We start from the raw sequence: 18,656 nt of genomic DNA, 5'->3' as shown, positions 1-18,656 counted from the left end.
CAACAATTGAAAAAGAGGAGCCGCAGTTCTGGAAAAGCTGTACTGCATGAGGTTCTTTACTCCTCAGTCCAAAGGCAAAGTGTTGGTTAAAAGTGAGTTTAGAAGTGGAAGAGTTGGGGGCCCCGATTAGAGTAGAGGAGGTATTGGGGGGCCAAAAGGCCATGCAGTCGGGGAAAGCCCCAGGGCCGGATGAATACCCAGTAGAGTTCTATAGGAAGTTTTCTGAGCTGGTGGGCCCGGTCTTGGCGAGGGTTTTCAATGAGGCAAGGGACCGAGGGACCCTGCCGCCGACAATGTCACAAGCCACCATATCTCTGATATTGAAGCGGGGTAAAGACCCGGAGGCGTGCGGGTCCTACAGGCCAATCTCCCTGATTAATGTAGACGCCAAGCTCCTGGCAAAGGTACTGGCGGGGAGAATGGAGGACTGTGTACCGGAGGTGATTGGGGAGGATCAAACTGGGTTCGTGAAAGGTCGGCAGCTGGCGGCCAATCTGAGGAGATTGCTCAATGTGATAATGATGCCCCCGGCGGGTAGAGAGGTGGAGGTAGTGGTGGCTATGGACGCCGAGAAGGCCTTTGACCGGGTGGAGTGGGAATATCTATGGGAGGTGCTCGGACGGTTTGGGTTCGGGGAGGGATTGGTGGATTGGATCAAATTATTATATCAGGCCCCGAGGGCCAGCGTCAGGACCAACAGAGAAGTGTCGGAGTACTTTAGGCTGTACCAAGGGACCAGACAGGGCTGCCCGCTCTCCCCGCTGCTGTTTGCGCTGGCCATAGAGCCGCTGGCGATTGCGCTGAGAGCCGCAGAGGGTTGGAAGGGGATGGTGAGGGGCGGGGTTGAACATAGGGTCTCTCTTTATGCAGACGACCTGCTCCTGTACGTGTCGGACCCAGTGGCCGGGATGGGAACTATACTGGGAATGCTGAGGGAATTCGGCCAGTTCTCAGGATACAAATTAAATACGGTCAAGAGTGAAATGTTTGTGGTCCAGGCAAGGGGCCAGGAGAACAGATTGAGAGGGCTACCGTTTAGGCTAGTTGAGGAAAATTTCCGGTATTTGGGAATCCAGGTGGCACGAGACTGGGGCAGGCTGCATAAGTTAAATTTGGCCAGGGTGGTGGAGCAAATGAAGGGAGAGTTTCGGAGATGGGATGCACTCCCGCTGTCGCTGGCAGGGAGGGTGCAGATTGTAAAGATGACAATCCTCCCTCGATTTTTGTTTATTTTTCAGTGCCTCCCGATCTTTATCCCACAGTCCTTCTTCAAAAGAGTTAACGGGCTGATCATGAGCTTTGTCTGGGCGGGAAAGTCTCCGTGGGTGAAGAAGGCGATGTTGGAGAGGAACCGCAGCGAGGGAGGGCTGGCTTTGCCGAGTCTGGTCAATTATTACTGGGCGGCCAACATCGCTATGATAAGGAAGTGGATGGTGGGTACGGGGTCTATTTGGGAGCGGGTGGAGGCGGCTTCGTGCAGGGGCTCCAGTTTGGAAGCCCTGGTCACGGCTCCTCTACCGCTGCCGCTGGCCAAGTACACCACCAGCCCGGTAGTGGTGGCGACCCTGCGGATATGGGGCCAGTGGAGGAGGCATGTGGGGGAGATGGGGGCGTCTGTCTGGGCGCCAATCTGCGACAACCATCGGTTTGCCCCCGGCAGTATGGATGGGGGGGTTCCGAGTATGGCGGCGAGCGTTCGCGGGAAGGGTGGGTGATATGTTCCTGGAAGGGAGCTTCCCGAGTTTGAGGAGCTTGGAGGAGAAATTTGGGTTGGTAAGGGGAAATGATATTAGATACTTACAGTTGCAGGACTTTGTTCGTAGACAGGTCCCATCTTTCCTGCGCCTCCCGCCAATGGGGATCCTCGACAGAATAGTCTCTAGGAGGGAAGAAGGAGAGGGCAGAGTCTCGGGTATATATAAGGTGCTCATGAGGGAGGAAGTGTCCCAGACAGAGGAACTGAAACTTAATTGGGAGGAGGAGATAGGCGGGGAAATGGAGGATGGGCTGTGGGCAGAGGCCCTGAGTAGGGTAAACTCGACCGCGACATGTGCTAGGCTCGGGCTGATCCAATTTAAGGTCGTTCACCGGGCCCATATGACGGTGGCTCGGATGAGCAAATTTTTCGGGATAGAGGACAAATGCGCTAGGTGCGCGGGAGGACCAGCGAACCATGTTCACATGTTTTGGGCATGCCCTAAGCTGAGGGGGTACTGGGAGGGATTTGCAGGGGTCATGTCCCAGGTGCTAAAAACAAGGGTGGTGATGAGTCCAGGGGTGGCAATTTTTGGGGTTTCGGAAGACCCGGGGGTCCAGGTGGAGAAAGAGGCCGATGTGCTGGCCTTTGCTTCCCTGATAGCCCGGCGACGAATATTATTGGCGTGGAGGGACTCAAAGCCCCCGAAGATGGAGTGGTGGCTTGCGGACATGTCGAGTTTCCTGGGGATGGAAAAAATTAAGTTCGCCTTGAGGGGATCTGTGCAGGGGTTCATCCGGAGGTGGCAACCATTTATTGACTTCTTTGCAGGAGAGTGAGCGTCAGCAGGGGGGTGGGGGGAGGGGTTGGGGGGTAGAGTAGAGTAGGAGGGAAAATATGGCGGGTAGCACCGGTGGGAGGGGAGCGGGCTTGTGCAATATGTTACGATGGAAGTATTGAAAGTACGTGGATGTTTGCACATTTTTGCCTTTTTTGCTTCCTTTCTGATGATGTCTGTAACTGTTTATAAAGCCAAAAACTACCTCAATAAAATTGTTTATTTAAAAAAAAAGTGAGTTTAGAGCCAGAACCAACCCAGAGTTGCACGGCTAACACGCCACAGTAAAAATGGCTTTCTCCTGAAATTTTGGAAGTTCTCAAACTTGGTCATGCATTGCTTGTCTGGAGTGAATGGTGGAGGTCAGGGGGCAAATTGAAGACACATCAGTCTTGGTCACCTGAAAAGGTACAGTTGTCCATTTGGTGGCCTGGGAAGAAATGGACAAAATCAAATTAAGGGCAGTCAACAGCCGGGGGAACTCTCAAAATACAATGTTTGCCCTTGCACTCCTTAAACTCTCTACCCCTTTCTTCCTCTTCAGAAGGTTATCACTCGTGCTGTGGTGTGCTGGTGCCAAGTAAAGATCAGCTGCTTGGCATAGATCCACGAATCTGATAGACGTGGTGAACTCCTTGACACATACACCACCAGTTGCCTATTTGCCCTGCAATATTCTGACTTACGTTTTCTTAAGCCGACTAAATGTTGACCAATTTTCTAGCGCAAGTGCTGTGGAAACCTGATACCTCTGGGGAAGCCACTTTTAGACTTTTCCGTGTTTCTGGATTCTGGTGCCAAGCACCCGGCATATTGAAATAACTATAGCAAACTGGCTGAATTGTAATTGGGCCGAACTCTGTGGGAGCTCCTTGGCAGTCAACTGAGTGCGTGAAATGACTGGTTCCTGCAAGAATGGTGCATGATCTTAAGGGCGGCACGGTGGCGCAGTGGTTAGCACTGCTTCCTAAGGCGCTGAGGACCCGGGTTCGATCCCGGCCCCGGGTCACTGTCCGTATGGAGTTTGCACATTATACCCGTGTCTGCGTGGGTTTCACCCCACAACCGAATGAAATGAAATGAAAATGAAAATCGCTTATTGTCACGAGTCGGCTTCAGATGAAGTTACTGTGACAAGCCCCTAGTCGCCACATTCCGGCGCCTGTTCGGGGAGGATGTTACGGGAATGATGTGTAGGTTAGGTGGAATGGCCACGTTAAGTTGCCCCTTAATTGGAAAAAAATAATTGGCGACTCTAAGTTTATTTTTAAAAAAAGAATGGTACATGATCTGAATCGGTGACGCCTCTGACATGCACGATAATTTTCAATTGAAACAATACCAAGCTTTTTGGACGGTGGATGAATTTTTTGCAGAGTGCTTCCCCACATATTTTTGTTCCTGCGAATTATCATTGGGTGTCAGTCTCGATGTGCCGTCTTTGTTCATGCCCTCTCTTCCAGCACAGCACGTGAATGGTGAGAGAAGAATTTGGATTGACATGAAAGAGGAATGAGTAAGGGGAAAAACACCAATGCTGTCTTGCGTGAAAATCCGATGCATCTTTATGCATAAAAAGAGTCATTGTGCAGATGGTAGTTACTTTACTTTTGTGCAATTTGTTAGGGGCCGTCAATTCATTCTTAAAATGTTGCTCAAAGAAACCTGAATGGACCTGGTACTCACAAAGTCCAAATTTTATTAACAGAGCTAAATACTTTAACAACTGCTAACCTCTTTTTTTAATGGTGATGTTACGGCAAAGTGGTTTGCTCTAGAAAGCACCCGTGTTGGTAAAACTAGGAAAACATATGGAACGTGAAATATAAAATGTGGTCAAAGAGACAAGTCTGCCCCAGAACATTTTGGAGAGGTTTTTAATCACCATTTTCACTGCTGACCGGCTTTTCTTTGTGTGCTAGTAAGAGGCAGTGTAGAGCTTACCACTTTATTTCAACATTTTCTTTTCTGTATGGGATGCGGGCGTTGCTGGCTGAGTCAGCATTTCTTGCCCATCCCTGAGGGCAGTTAAGAGTTAACCACATTGCTGTGGATCTGGAGTCACATGTAGGCCAGATCGGATATACAAGACAGATTTCCTTCCCTAAAGGACATTAGCGAACCAGGTGGGTTTTTACAACAATCGACCATGGTCATCATTAGTGTTTTAATTCCAGATATTTTTACTTGAATTCAAATTTCACCATCTACCATGGCGGGATCGAACCTGAGTTCCCAGACCATGACTCTGGACTTCTGGATTACGAGTCCAGCGACATTACCACTACGCCACTGCCTGCACATCAACAGGGCGAGATTTCCCTTTTTAGATGTTTGCAGTTAAATCACAAAAATGTATGCATCTAACTGGTACAAATAGAAAATATGAAATGAAAATCGCTTATTGTCACGAGTAGGCTTCAATGAAGTTACTGTGAAAAGCCCCTAGTCGCCACATTCCGGCGCCTGTCCGGGGAGGCTGGTACGGGAATCGAACCGTGCTGCTGGCCTGCGTGGTCTGCTTTAAAAGCCAGCGATTTAGCCCAGTGAGCTAAACCAGCCCCAATACAGGAATCCTCTCCATTATTGGAATGGCTTTCTCCCTCCCCTGTGATCAATGAATTTTACAGGTTTTTGACTTGTAATTTGCATCAACATGCCAAGAAAAGCGAAGATGTTATTATTTCAAAAAGTTATATTAATTGAGATTTTACATTTTTTAAACGAAAGAACACCACAAAGTTACAACATAATAACGATGGGCCGAATGGCCTCCTTCTGCACTGTAAATTCTCTGATAATACCGCCACCCAAAGAAAGGAAGAGAAGAACGGAAATGGCTTAACCCACATGAGCAGAGTATGGAAAAGAGAACGTCACATCTGGCTCAATTCCATTGTCATCCTGCACAACCCTCTCTTCCCGCATTCCAGACCACGTAGGAGAAAGGACGGGTCGTACCCACCCTTGCAAAAACACAAAGTGCACGGTAATGATGAAAATCACTCCCCATGGTGGGAGAGCCCCTCACAAATCTACGGGGAGTTACAGACATACTATATAACGCAAACCCCAAACCCAGGCCAGAGGTAGAACCACAATTATAACAAAAGGAGAGGAAAAGAGGACCAGCAACAATGAGTGTATATTCAAACTGTAGTCCGGCCCACAGGGCCTCCCCAGGTCGAAAAGAAGGGAAGAAGAGCAGAGAAACGGGCTCACCCGGCTATCCCATCAGTTGGCAATACTCACCAACTAAGAAGAGAACAGGCCACAATCAACAAAAGGTGGGGGACGTACATCCCGAGGGGGGTATCACTTGGTAAGCTACAGAGCTTGACCCATCTCCAAAGCCCTCTGCGTCAAAGAGACAAGGAAGCTCCTCCCTCCCCCCTTGGAGAGGGACACCCCAAGCCCTGAGGTGGAACAGGATATCAGCCACAGCATTGGGCTTTAGGCCTAGCACCAACCGACATACAAAAGACTCTACTCCCAGGGCCTCCAGCACACCCCAAAAAAAGAACAGCCCTACACCCCAGACTCGGATTAGCTCTAACTGGAGAGACAATCCTTAATCTCAGTGAGGACCAAAATAGCCCTACCAACCATATCCACCCACCCGTCACTCCGTCCCAGCTCCACTCGTCATCTTCATAAAAGAAACGGGAGGTGACAAAAGTCACTCCCCCCTCCCAAACACCAGGACTGTATTGCCAGCAGGAGTAAGACGATGGACAAATCATACTTCCCATATTGACTCAAAATGGTCTTGCTAACACAGGACAACAGGTTGAGGATAATCAACAGCACAGGCTATCACACTCGCATTTCGCACTCCCCTTCAGGAAGTAAGACAATAATGTAAAAAAGTCAACAACATGATCAACAGGGGAGAGTCATCATCCGGATTCGCAAAGAACCGCAGATTGCAGGATAAAGACATCTTCCATGTCACTTGAGAAAGCAAAGGATAAGGCAGGATCAATGAGCACGCTCTAGAATTCCATCAATCGAAGCACGAGGCATCGTTACTTCTGCCTTGCCGTCTCACTGACACCCAGGCGGTGCACAGCCAAGCCCGGGGGGGGGGTCTGTCCTTCATCGACCTGATGCACCCAGCCTCCAAATCAAGGTTATGAAAGCAAGGAAGCCAATTCTCAAACACAATCGGGGATTCTTCCATCTCCAGCCAAGGACCAGGCTCAGGGCATTTTCCCACCCGGCTCTTGTGTTCCCGACCAGTCAGGATACCAAACGCACAAATAGCTGCTGAGGGGCCTCCCTGTCAATGCACACACTGGTCGAGCAGCCGATTGGACAGCTCAGGATGCCATTCCGATGCCTGGACCAGTTGTGGGGTGCCCTCCAGTACAGCCCTCCGAGGGTGTCCTATATTGTTGTGGTCTGCTACGTTCTCCACAACTTGGCAATTCAGAGGGAAGCTGGACCAGGAGGAGATGGAGGAGTGTCACATCTCAGATAAGTAAGACAAGAGGTTGAGAAGGGCGGTAAAGTACACCCTGTGGCGGAGGAGGAGAAACAACCTCGGGCCATATTGGCTGATGAGGTAGGGATGCCCTCATCGCCTCTTGATTTGCGGATAGCCAGAACTAGGGAGTGAGGGGCTCTCCCACCATGGGGAGTGATTTTCATCATTCCTGTGTTGCCAGCGGTTGGTTCACATGATGGGGCCCAATTCCATGGGCTGGCGCCAAAGCCATTGGTCAGCTCTGCGGTAGAATGGTGATGACTTGCATTGAGGACAGAGCCCATCCTCAGCGATATGTCTGACTCCTGCCTGACACAGAGCTGAATGCGTCCCGTCAGTGAGTGCGCCTATCATGGGGTTTAGAGACATAGGATGAACTATCATCTACGTTCTACGCTACCACCCACTTCGAGGTCAGGGGTCCTGGTGTGTTCCTCCAACTAACGTTCGGCCTCCCTGCACATTGTCAGCCCATGGCCTCCTCATCACTGGAGAAGTGTGGTAGAAGTAAGAGGTCTGAGCATTGGGAAGGGGGAGGGTGGTGGGAGGTGCTGCCAGTCTTTACCGAGTCATCAGTGTGGGAGGTGGGAGAGACACAGCGCTGCCATTCACTGCACTGAGTTGAAGCGCCGAGTGTGGCCCAGGGCTTTGCGGAGCATGGTGCCATGAAATGACAGGGTGGTGGATCTGCTGGTGATCAAAGTGTTTATTTACAAGCGTTGTCTTAATTAGGTGTCTACTGTTTCTTACTTTTCCTCACCCGTTACCCCTCGGTGTACCCCCAGGACCACAGCTGAGGTTGCAAAGTCTGCTGCCTTCCACATCCTGTTGCCTGAGATAACATTGGCGGGCATCCTGTGAGAGGCCTGCATCTGAGGCTCCGGGTCTGCTTTCAGGCAGCACAGTGGTTGCAGTACTACACTCCACTGTGTGCTGGGCTGGAGGTGTGTCACTCACAGGGCGGGGGGTGTTAAACGGGCTGAACACCCCCATGGTCTGCTTGGTGGAGGGCCCCAGGCTGTGCTCCTGGTGACCCTCTTCCCTTTGGGTCTCCAGGGGGTTCTTGTGTTCCTCCATGTGTTAGAGGGCCAGCTGGAGTAAGCCCCTCCATCCTCTGCTGCAGCTACCCATGGAATCCCTCCAGTGCATGCACTATGCAGTTGAAGCTCTGCTCCTTGGATCTTGTGCCCTCAGCCGTGGAGGACATGAACTGAGCCAAGGAGTAGACATCCCCTGCCACTGAGTGCACATCCTGCACCAACGTCTCCACCACGGACTCCATCCTCACAATGTTGGCCTCATTGCATTGGAGTGACATCCCCATCTAACTCGGACAGAAGTTATGGGACACGTTCAGTCAGCCTTGCAGTTTGAGGAGGGATGCTGTCATCCCTTCCTGATGCGAGCGAGTCTGCCTTTGCAAATGCATCAGCTCTCGGATGTAGGACCCAGGAGCATGCCATCGGCCAGGGGCTCTGCAGTGTCTTGGGCTCTGGCATCCCTCTCTGTTTGCTAGATCCCTGGGACATCCCTACCTCCGTGCGCTGTGAATCTTAAGCTGTGAGTTGCTCGGCAGGAGTGAAACCAGAAGCCCACTTAATCTCTCCGAGATGTGAGTATCTGCGCTGGTGGAAGCTGCGAGTGACAACTGTGACACCTCTTCCAAGGCGATGTCCGAGAATTTTCCCTCTGAGCTGCTGGGGTCAGAGGGCGTGAGGATGGTCCAGCTGCTCGAGTGATTACCCTGCAAGGAAGCGAGATGGCATTAGTACATCTCCGGGATAAATTATGTCAAATTTTACTCGGGTGAGGCTTGAGGAATGACTGAGTATCGTAGGGTTCACACTTTTGCTCACCTTCGCCAACCGCACAGATGCTGTCTTGCTCCTCCCTGGGCAGCTCAAGGGATCTTTCCTCATAAGGGTGCGGAGCATTCTCCGACTCTGGGTGGCTGTGCCCTCTCACACCTGCTGTGCATGAGTTTGTCTTGGGGAGAGACAGGTGGGTGGATAGTAGGCGGGAGTCCTGCCAGTTCAGGTAGCTGGGGAGTGGCATGCATGGGGGCTGGAGTGGGAGCAGGGATGTGAGGAGCAGAGTAGCGACCGTGGGGGGGGGGGGGGGGGGGGGGGGCACCATTGGGATGGGGGGGCAGGGCGGGAAGAGGGCCTCTTGACAGGTGGGCAACCTGCAAGGTGGCTGGGTGAGAGATCACCTTGGAGGTGAGAGGAGTGGGTGAGGGGGTGCATCGAGAGACTGGAGGTGGCAGACTTGCCTTGGCCTCGTCCTTGATTTTTCCCTGGCACTGCTGCCCCATCCTGTTCTGGAGGGAGTTGGCACTCAGTAAAACAGCCACAGCTTCCCAGGAGGGAGGGGTCATCTTGCTGGGGTGAAGCCTTCTGGAATGCGGGAACAGGAGGTCCCTCCTCTGCTGGACTCCATCCAGGAGTCTGGTGGGGGCTCCTTCCGAGGACCTTAGATCAAGCTCCCTGGCTGCTATGCCCTCGGTTGGACCTGGAAGAAGTGTTGGGGAGGCTGTTAAATGGACCTCTCGCTGATTGTAGATATTAACTTTCCCCGAGGCGAGAGAATCAGCGGGAGGCTGCCAGGCAGGCGGTGTGATCCATGGGAAGAAGGTCAAATTTCCGAGAGATTTCCCTCCGTCAACACCTGCGGGTTTGGCACCGGATTTCCTCCCCGGGACAGGCACTTTGCCATGTTTTGGTACGATTCCGCCCCACGTGTTTCATCTCTGCTGGGAGATGAATATCTAGGTGAAACGTCCAGGGAGATATATCTCTGACAGATGCATTTATCTAAAACTCCTCTCTGCTATATGAACAGGTTGATGGCCCTGCTCAAAATTAGAGAGAGAAGCATTTCAGGTGAATGGTTTAAACATTCAAATACCTGTATTGTATCCCGAAATCCAAGGATATCAATCTTACATGGCTGTTTGCACGTCAGGGATGGCAGGCCCTGTACTTCCAGCAGCATAGAAACCATAACACTCGACCGAGTTTTTAAATCGTTTCCTTTTATCCATCTGAAGTTCAAGTTTATTGAGTAGATGTTCAGCCAGTATTTTTTGTCAAAACAAGTGAGTTGACCTGGCATTAATTACTTTTGCAGGGAGCATGGGTTTACAAAAAAAACCTAATTTCTTGTCTTGTTTGGCCCTTGTTTATTTCTATATTTGTGCTTCAGCTGTGGTGGGAGTTTTCCTGAAGAAGGTCAGCTTTTTAAAAAAAAGCTGCCATTTGTTTCAATTATTTGACGGAACGTGCGTGTAGCCAGCACTTTTATTGCCCATCCCTAATTGCCCTTGAGAAGGTGGTGGTCAGTTGCCTTCTTGAACCGCTGCAGTCCGTATGGCGTAGGTACACTCACAGTGCTGTTAGAGAGGGAGTTCTCGGATTTTGACCCAGCGACAGTCAGCCACAGCACGTTCCACGCCCTGAAGATGCCCCCAAGTATTTTCACGATCTAGTCACTGCTATGCTGCTATATTGTTATTTGTAATGAATTTGGAACTAATAGTTGTGAATATATATCCCGGGGTGCCACATTCACTGCTGTACCGCAGTTATATCCTGGGCGACAGTGTATCGGTGTCTCAGTCACATGGAGATGAGCGAGAAATACACCCGATGGTGCTCTGTCATTTTGAGACTAAAATGTGATTATTCTAACTTATGGGACCCGGAAAGCGCAGCAGCTGCCATTATAGGCAAGGGGTCTTAACAGCCATGCAGCAATGTGAGAGTGACCAGGTACTCTGTTTTTGTATTTTAGTGAGACATGGGGAGTCCAAAGTGAGTAAAAGTAAAAGACATTTATTTTGCAACAATTGTACAAATGAGAACAGGTAGAACCTCACCGGTTACTCTCTCTCTCTCTCTCTTTATCGGTCGGTTCCACACTGGCCGAACTTTCGCACAAGTTACGGGTAAGCTACCCTGCCCCTAGAGAGGGAGCTCGTACTCCACAATGAGCACGGGGGAAATAATCCCCCCCCCCCCCCCCCCCCCCCCCCCCGAACTGTGTGTCCTGTGCTGATTATTACATTTATTGATTGATATTAACGGGGCGGCATGGTAGCACAGTGGTTAGCACTGTTCCTTCACAGCTCCAGGGTCCCAGGTTCGATTCCCGGCTTGGGTCACTGTCTATGCGGAGCCTGCACATCCTCCCCGTGTCTGCGTGGGTTTCCTCCGGGCGCTCCGGTTTCCTCCCACAATTGGACATTCTGAATCCTCCCTCTGTGTACCCGAATGTGGTGACTAGGGGATTTTTGCAGTAATTTCATTGCAGTGTTAATGTAAGCCTACTTGTGACAATAATAAAGATTATTAGATTATTAAATGTTGGCCAGGACACAAGGAGACTGGCCCTGCTCCTCTTCAGACCTTGCCATGGGATATTTAGTGTGTGCTATTGGAGTTATTGAAGTAGAACTTGAATCCATAATGGGACTTGCCACACAGTGGGCCCCAGTAAACTCCAATGTTTCTAGAATAGACACATAATTAAAAGGAAAGCTCATAATACAGTATAAATAGTTCCTTTCACCAAGAACTCAGGCTAAAAAAGCCAGGCCACTTACTTTTAAGCTCTATTGCTTTTGACCTCTAGCTCGCACAGCACACATAAATAGTCATTTTAAAATGTCGAAAGTGAGTTTTTAAAAAGAAGTGTAATAAACAGTTGACAGTATCTCAATCTCAGAAGATACATTTCAATCTCCAGTAATGTTTACAAACTATTTATAAGACAATCAGAACTGCTCGATTGAATTCCTATCTTTGCAACTCTATACCAACCATCTGTTATACTTCAAGTGCCTGTATATATCATTTCATGGAACTGATGGTATTTCCAGAGTGAAATGTGCAATTGTGTAGTTTCTTTACCCAGAGCAGCATCATGCAACCCGGGAGTCTTTTTTTTTAACCAAAGCTTGTCGGTCAAGGTGTGATTGCTGGACTTCTGAATTTTTGAAAATAATTAATTTTAATTTTAATTGAGAGTCCCTAATTCTTTTTTCCCCAATTAAGGGGCAATTTAACGTGGCCAATCCACCTACCCTGCACATCTTTGGGTTGTGGGGGTGAGAGCCATGCAGACACGGCGAGAATGTGCAAACTCCACACGGAATGTGACCCGGGGCCGGAATCGAACCCGCGTCCTCGGCATCATGAGGCAGCAGTGCTAACCACTACACCACCGTTCTGCCCTTTTTAAAAAAGAACGAATAAGGTAGACCGAAACATTTTCTGCTGATGTGAAAGGTCAAGGAGACGTAGTCTTAAAATTAAATCCTGGTATTTGGAGGAGGCATCGGGAAACATTCTGCTTGCAAAGGGTGGCAGAAGTGGGGGGAACTCTCTCACACAAAAAAAACAGTAAAAACGCTGAATTAACAATATTAAAGCTGAAATCAGTTACCTTTTCCGAGCCAAGAATATAAAAGTATATGGAGCGAAGGCAGGTGGATGGAGTTAAGATGTAGATCAGCTAAGATATGGTTCCTCACTGGCACCATCACCAAACCTGTGCTACCTAACCAGAGTTGATAGATTTCTAGACACCAATGACATTTCGGGATATGGGGATAGTGCGGGAAGGTGGCATTGAGGTAGAAGATCAGTCATAGTTCAATGGCAGACTGGGCTCGAAGGGCTGAATGGCCTACACCTGCTTCTATGTTCTTATCTTGTCCAAATAGTGATCTAGCGCATTAATACATTTACCATTGTCTAAAATACCTGCCATGCGCTCCTATTCCAATCATTGGTACTCTTTGTCAAAGGATCTGAAACAGTTCAAGATTGAAGCTACATGAGGGAAAAGGGGGCTTGGGCTAGAGGAGGGGCAGGATGATCATCACAGAATCAGAGAATTGTTACGGCACAGCAGGAGGCCAATTTGGCGCATTGTATCTGCACCGGCTCTACAAATGAGCATCATGACTTAGAGCCATTCCCCTGCCATTTCCCTGCACCTCTGCACATTGTTTCTATTCAAATGAGCATCCAATGCCCTCTTGAATGCCTCGCTTGACCTTGTCTCCATCATATTTCCTGGCAGTGCATTCCAGACCCAAACCATTTGTTGTGTGAATAAGTTTAGTCTCGCATCACATTTGCTTCTTATGCAAATCACTTTAAACCTGTGTCCACCCCCCGTTATTCATCCTCTTACGAGTGGTAACAGTTTCTCCCTGTCTACTCTGTCCAGCCTCCTCGTGATTTTGAACATCTCTATCAAATCTCCTTTTTGCCTTCTCCTCTTCAAGGAGAGCAGTCCCAAACTCTCCAATCTATCCTCATAACTGAAGTTTCTCATCCCTGGAACCATGCTTGTCAACCTCTTCAGCACTCTCTCCGAAGCATTCACATCCTCACATTCCCATACCGGCCTCCCCAAACAGGTGCCGGAATGTGGCGACTAGGGGCTTTTCACAGTAACTCCATTGAAGCCTACTTGTGACAATAAGCGATTATTATTATGGTGTAGGACCCACGACTGTACACAATATTCCAGCTGAGGTCTTTCTAGTGTCTTGTAAAGTTCAGCATAACCTCCTTGCTCCTGTACTCTATGCCCCCATTAATAAATAGTAATAAATATTATTTACGCCAATGCAGCAATGACGGAAACTTGCATTTAAACTCCAGCTTTAACCTAGTAAGATGTCCCACGGTGCCTCACAGGATCACTATTTAAACTGAGCCAGATAAGAATGAACGACTGATATTTCTGCACTGGAGTATGTTTTGTGCACTTGAAATATCTCAAAAGGTTTTATAATTAATGATGTACTTTTTGAAGTGTTGCTGCAGTTGTTGGAAAAAATGTCTCCAGGTATTTCATTGGTGTTTTATCTAGCCAAAAGGAGATATCAGGACCGGTGACCAGAAACTTGGTCAAATAGATAGGTGCCAAAGGAGAACAGAGCGGTAGAAAATTTCAGGCCAAAGCACCTGAAGGCACATCCACCAATAGAAAGGCAATGGAAATTGGAATGCAACACTGCCTTGTATATTAGGCACAGATGACATTAGACAATGTTACTAAACATTTGGCTCGGACTACAACCCTGCTCAAAAGCTGCCCTCAACAAAGTTCCATGGAGTGATTGACCATTCCTGCAGGGACCAAAATGGCCAGCTGATTTCGGAAGTGCCACTTGGCAAGTCTGATCTGAGGCAAGACACCCTACCCTGGAGATGCATTGGGATGGAGGCAACCCGGAGAAGTCATACATTATTAATTGTTCATTTAAATCTGGACTTCTGTAGTCTTTTAATTTACTGTTCGGCTAGATCAGTTTTCCAGTAGCATTGATGCTGATCAGTCAGGCAAAGCATACGCAACAGAAGGAACAAGAGCAGCACTGAATCTCTGATCTGTCAGTGTCTTAATGGCCTGGATTTTGCGATCAATGATGAAGCAACAGCATCTGCCTCTGACCTCAAAGAAAACTGCTTCCAAAGATCTAGCGATCTCTGGGCGCAGGTTTCCTTTTGCCCGCCATCGCTTCGAATCTGGTGCCAATTTATGGGGATCTCCAGGTGTCCAGAAAAAGTAACATCGTCAAGCAGGATAAGCAACCAATAACGTTGAAGTATTCTCACAGACAGCAAACCAGGAAGTAAACTGTACACGTTACCATCAAATCTAATTCAAAATTCTACTGATAGCGAAATAAATGATTTGGCATATTTACATGCGATTAAGGTAGAAGCTAAAATATCATGAACTTGAAAAATTTGATTTTTCATTTAGCTCAATGGAGAAATTCGAGATTCAACAATTCAAAAATGAGTCTTTCAGTATCAGTAAGCTGTTTACTTGTGATGATGAACTTAGTGTACTATTAAAAGCCCAATTACATCTCGTTCAATGAGGTGTAACTTTTTCAAAGTTTTCTACAGAGATTGATAACGTAAAAAAGGAATGTTGTCATCAGTTGTGTGATTTTTGCTTGGACTGCAGACTGAGGAATCTTCAACAGCATAGTCCTCCCTCCATTCTTCCTCATCTAATACCATCAGCAGAATCATCTATCCTCCCTTCAAATGCACTCATACTGTTTGCTTCACTGGCTGAGGTAGCAAGTTGCACATTCTCATCACTCTCCGGGTAAATAAGATTCTTCTGAAGTCACTTTTTCACTTCACGCTGACTGTCTAATATTGATGGGGAAGTGTAGAATCACTGACAGCAACTTCTGGATTTTGCATTTAATTGCAGAAATTGCTGTTAGTTTCAGAAGAATAATGATGGTTATGCTGATAATTTTGCCATCATTACCCCTGCAAAATCCAGGCCATTAGATTTTAACATTAAAGATCTATGCCAGTCTGTTCCAAGTTTCACTTCACTAGTCACGCAGTTTACACAGTGCCTTACCCAGTTCTTAATTTTTTAAGACCGTTTTAAATGATTTAGCACAGGCGCAAATCTCTTTATTTATACGCCTCTTGTTTACAACCCTTGTAAAGTGAGATGTCATTAACCGTCACCGGAGAACTCTATCTTTCAATAAGTAATGCCCTTTCTTATCAGTATAAAGCAGAACATGTTTTCAGCAAATTAGGGTGTATTAAGGAGTCAATAACACATGGGTGAGGCAGAAATGACATTGACATTCAGGATGTTGAATGGTTCAAAGCTGAAGGGGCATTCATTGACCTTTCAGTGTGGTAATGAGTAACAGAGACAAAGAAGGTCCAACATAAGATAAAAGCAAATTACTGCAGATGCTGGAATCTGAAACCAAAAGAGAAAATGCTGGGAAATCGCAGAATCTGTAAGGTGAGAAAAGAGCTAACGTTTCGAGTCGATGACCCTTTGTCCAACCTAAGATCCCAGTTCTGAGCTAAATCTACTGATCTCAGCCAGTAAGGGTAGCACAGTTGGCCTGTGTGCAAAGGGGTTTCAAACACAACCAGCTAATGATTGACTGGCCTCCAGTTATTGTTGCTGAAAGGAAGCTTGAGTTGATTACACTGTGTATACAACGTACAAGTATGCTCCACTCAAGTCTCCTTCCATCTTTACTCACCTGAGCTGAGTCTATCAGCATAACCTTCTATTCCTTTTCCCTCGTACATTGTCCAGCATCCCCTTAAGTGCATCTGTACAGTTGTCTTCAACCATTCTTTGGTAGCAAGTTTCACCTTCTCATTAGTCTCTTGGCAAATACATTTCTTTCAAATTCCCTATTCCCTAATAAAGAGGCATTTCTTGCTGATTATCGTATATTCACGGCCTTCAGTTTTGCCCTTCACCCATGTCGAAGAATTCATTCCCTGCTAAACCTTTCAGAATTTTAAATACTTCTATTAGGCCATTCGTACTATTTGCTTCACTGGCTGAGGTAGCAAGTTGCACATTCTCATCCCTCTCGGGGTAAATAAGATTCTTCTGCATTCACTATTTCACCTCACGCTGACTGCCTTCTCTTTCGAGGGAAAAGAGACCCTGTCAGTTCCTCCTTTCCTGGTGGGTGTAAAGGGTGCCCTGCATTTCTGCAATCACCCTTGTGCATCTCTTTTGCACATTTTGCGGGCTGGAAGATTAAGGTTGCCCGAGGGCACAATCCAGCCTGTTAATGACCCCTGTCAGCGCTCATAAAACAATACCGTGGGAAAAGTCAAGAGTTTTCAGGAAAAGTAAGATTGTTGTTTGGAGGGGCAACCTGTCTCCTCAATGAACCCTTCCCCAATAGATAACAAAATGCTTTGCAGCCCTGACAGCGCAATATAGTAGGAATTATTTTGTTTGTGCTTGACTTCTGTTTCGTGAGATACTCTCTAATCACAATAAGAGTGTCCACTAATACTAATCAATAGAAAGGCGATGGGACTGATTGAAGGAGTGTGTTAACACAGTGTTTTGTGTTCTGGGCTCAAATTCAGGACAAGCTCGTGAGATAATTTTCAACCTCTTAAAGCCTTTAAGGCGATGGGGCAGAGTTAACATTAAGACTGACAACTAAAATTTGTAGTAATTTGATATCAAATTGTCAATCTCATTGAGCGGTTGGAGGATGGTTAGTGTGGAAAAAAAGGCAACATCAAATTGGTGCCACCAGAGCTGGCGGGCGCAGAATTGAGAGTATTATTCGGTCTCCATTGAGGGAGCCTTAGAACATAGAACATAGAACGATACAGCGCAGTACAGGCCCTTCGGCCCTCGATGTTGCACCGACATGGAAAAAAACTAAAGGCCATCTAACCTACACTATGCCCTTATCATCCATATGCTTATCCAATAAATTTTTAAATGCCCTCAATGTTGGCGAGTTCACTACTGTTGCAGGTAGGGCATTCCACGGCCTCACCACTCTTTGCGTAAAAAACCCACCTCTGACCTCTGTCCTATATCTATTACCCCTCAATTTAAGGCTATGTCCCCTCGTGCTAGCCACCTCCATCCGCGGGAGAAGGCTCTCGCTGTCCACCCTATCTAACCCTCTGATCATTTTGTATGCCTCTATTAAGTCACCTCTTCTCTCTAACGAAAACAACCTCAAGTCCATCAGCCTTTCCTCATAAGATTTTCCCTCCATACCAGGCAACATCCTGATAAATCTCCTCTGCACCCGTTCCAAAGCTTCCACGTCCTTCCTATAATGAGGCGACCAGAACTGTACGCAATACTCCAAATGCGGCCGTACTAGAGTTTTGTACAACTGCAACATGACCTCATGGCTCCGGAACTCGATCCCTCTACCAATAAAGGTTTCTAGTGTTTCCGAACCGGATGCTAACTGGGAGCAATGGATGCAGGTATTGGGTTGTCATATTGCATTATTGACATTCCTTGCATTGCTAAGCAGATAAAAATAATAACAGAAACTGCTAATTATAAATTCTAAAAGCAGAACTTCTTTCCCCTGTTAGGAGGGAGACAGAAAGCATGGCAGTGCAGGCCAGTTAGTCTAACATCTGTCAAAGGGAAACTGCTGGAATCCATTGGTAAAGAAGTGCTTAGAAAATCATAATGCAATCAGGCTGAGTTAACGTGGTTTTGTGAAAGGGAGATGAAAGTTTTTGAGGATGTAACAAGCGACAATGGATAAAGGGGAACCTGTAGATGTGGTGTACTTGGATATTCGAAAGGCATTTGACAAAGTTACCACACAAATTAAGAGCTCGGAGCGCAGGGGATAACATTAGCATGGATGGAGGATTGGTTGCTGACAGGGAGCTGAGAGTAGGGTTAAATGTGTCATTTTTAGGTGTATAATGTAACCTGTGGAATGCCACACAGTTCAGTGCTGGGACCTCAACTATTTACGATCTATATCAATGTCTTGTATGAAGGGACAGAATGTACATTTGCTAAATTTGCTGATAACAAAACGATAGGTAGGACCGTAAATTGTGAAGGGGACATAAAGGCTGTGATCAGCCACAGACACAAATCCTGTAATGACTGCTAAATCTCACATGAGGCCAAAAACGTGATTCGCAATGACGAGAATCTCAAGCGCGATGTTCCTCATGCCCCGCCGTTGGAGCGATCAGGTTCACAACCATGAAGGGAATGACTCTGATTAGCATATTTTATAATAAATTTAAATGTGATTAGCAGGCTCCATGCCACCACATCCGCCCTCA

General features: G+C 47.5%; 1 protein-coding gene across 3 annotated transcripts in view; it reads left to right on the top strand.

Moving 5' to 3' along the window:
* sfxn2 (sideroflexin 2) overlaps positions 1–18,656 on the top strand; it is an 82,378-nt gene that overhangs the window by 2,735 nt on the left and 60,987 nt on the right. The window contains exon 1 of one of the 3 annotated variants that reach the window (XM_038773332.1): positions 10,715–10,793. The exons of the other annotated variants lie outside the window; for them this stretch is intronic. The gene's annotated coding sequence lies outside the window, so the exon portion shown is untranslated. Of the gene's footprint in view, positions 1–10,714; positions 10,794–18,656 lie in introns of those variants that run through there. 3 annotated transcript variants of the gene reach the window in all.

Source organism: Scyliorhinus canicula, chromosome 16, assembly GCF_902713615.1.
Source record: "Scyliorhinus canicula chromosome 16, sScyCan1.1, whole genome shotgun sequence".
Taxonomy (NCBI): Eukaryota; Metazoa; Chordata; class Chondrichthyes; order Carcharhiniformes; family Scyliorhinidae; genus Scyliorhinus; species Scyliorhinus canicula.
The sequence above is the reverse complement of the archived record's forward strand: the minus strand, read 5'-3'. Positions and strand labels throughout refer to the sequence as shown.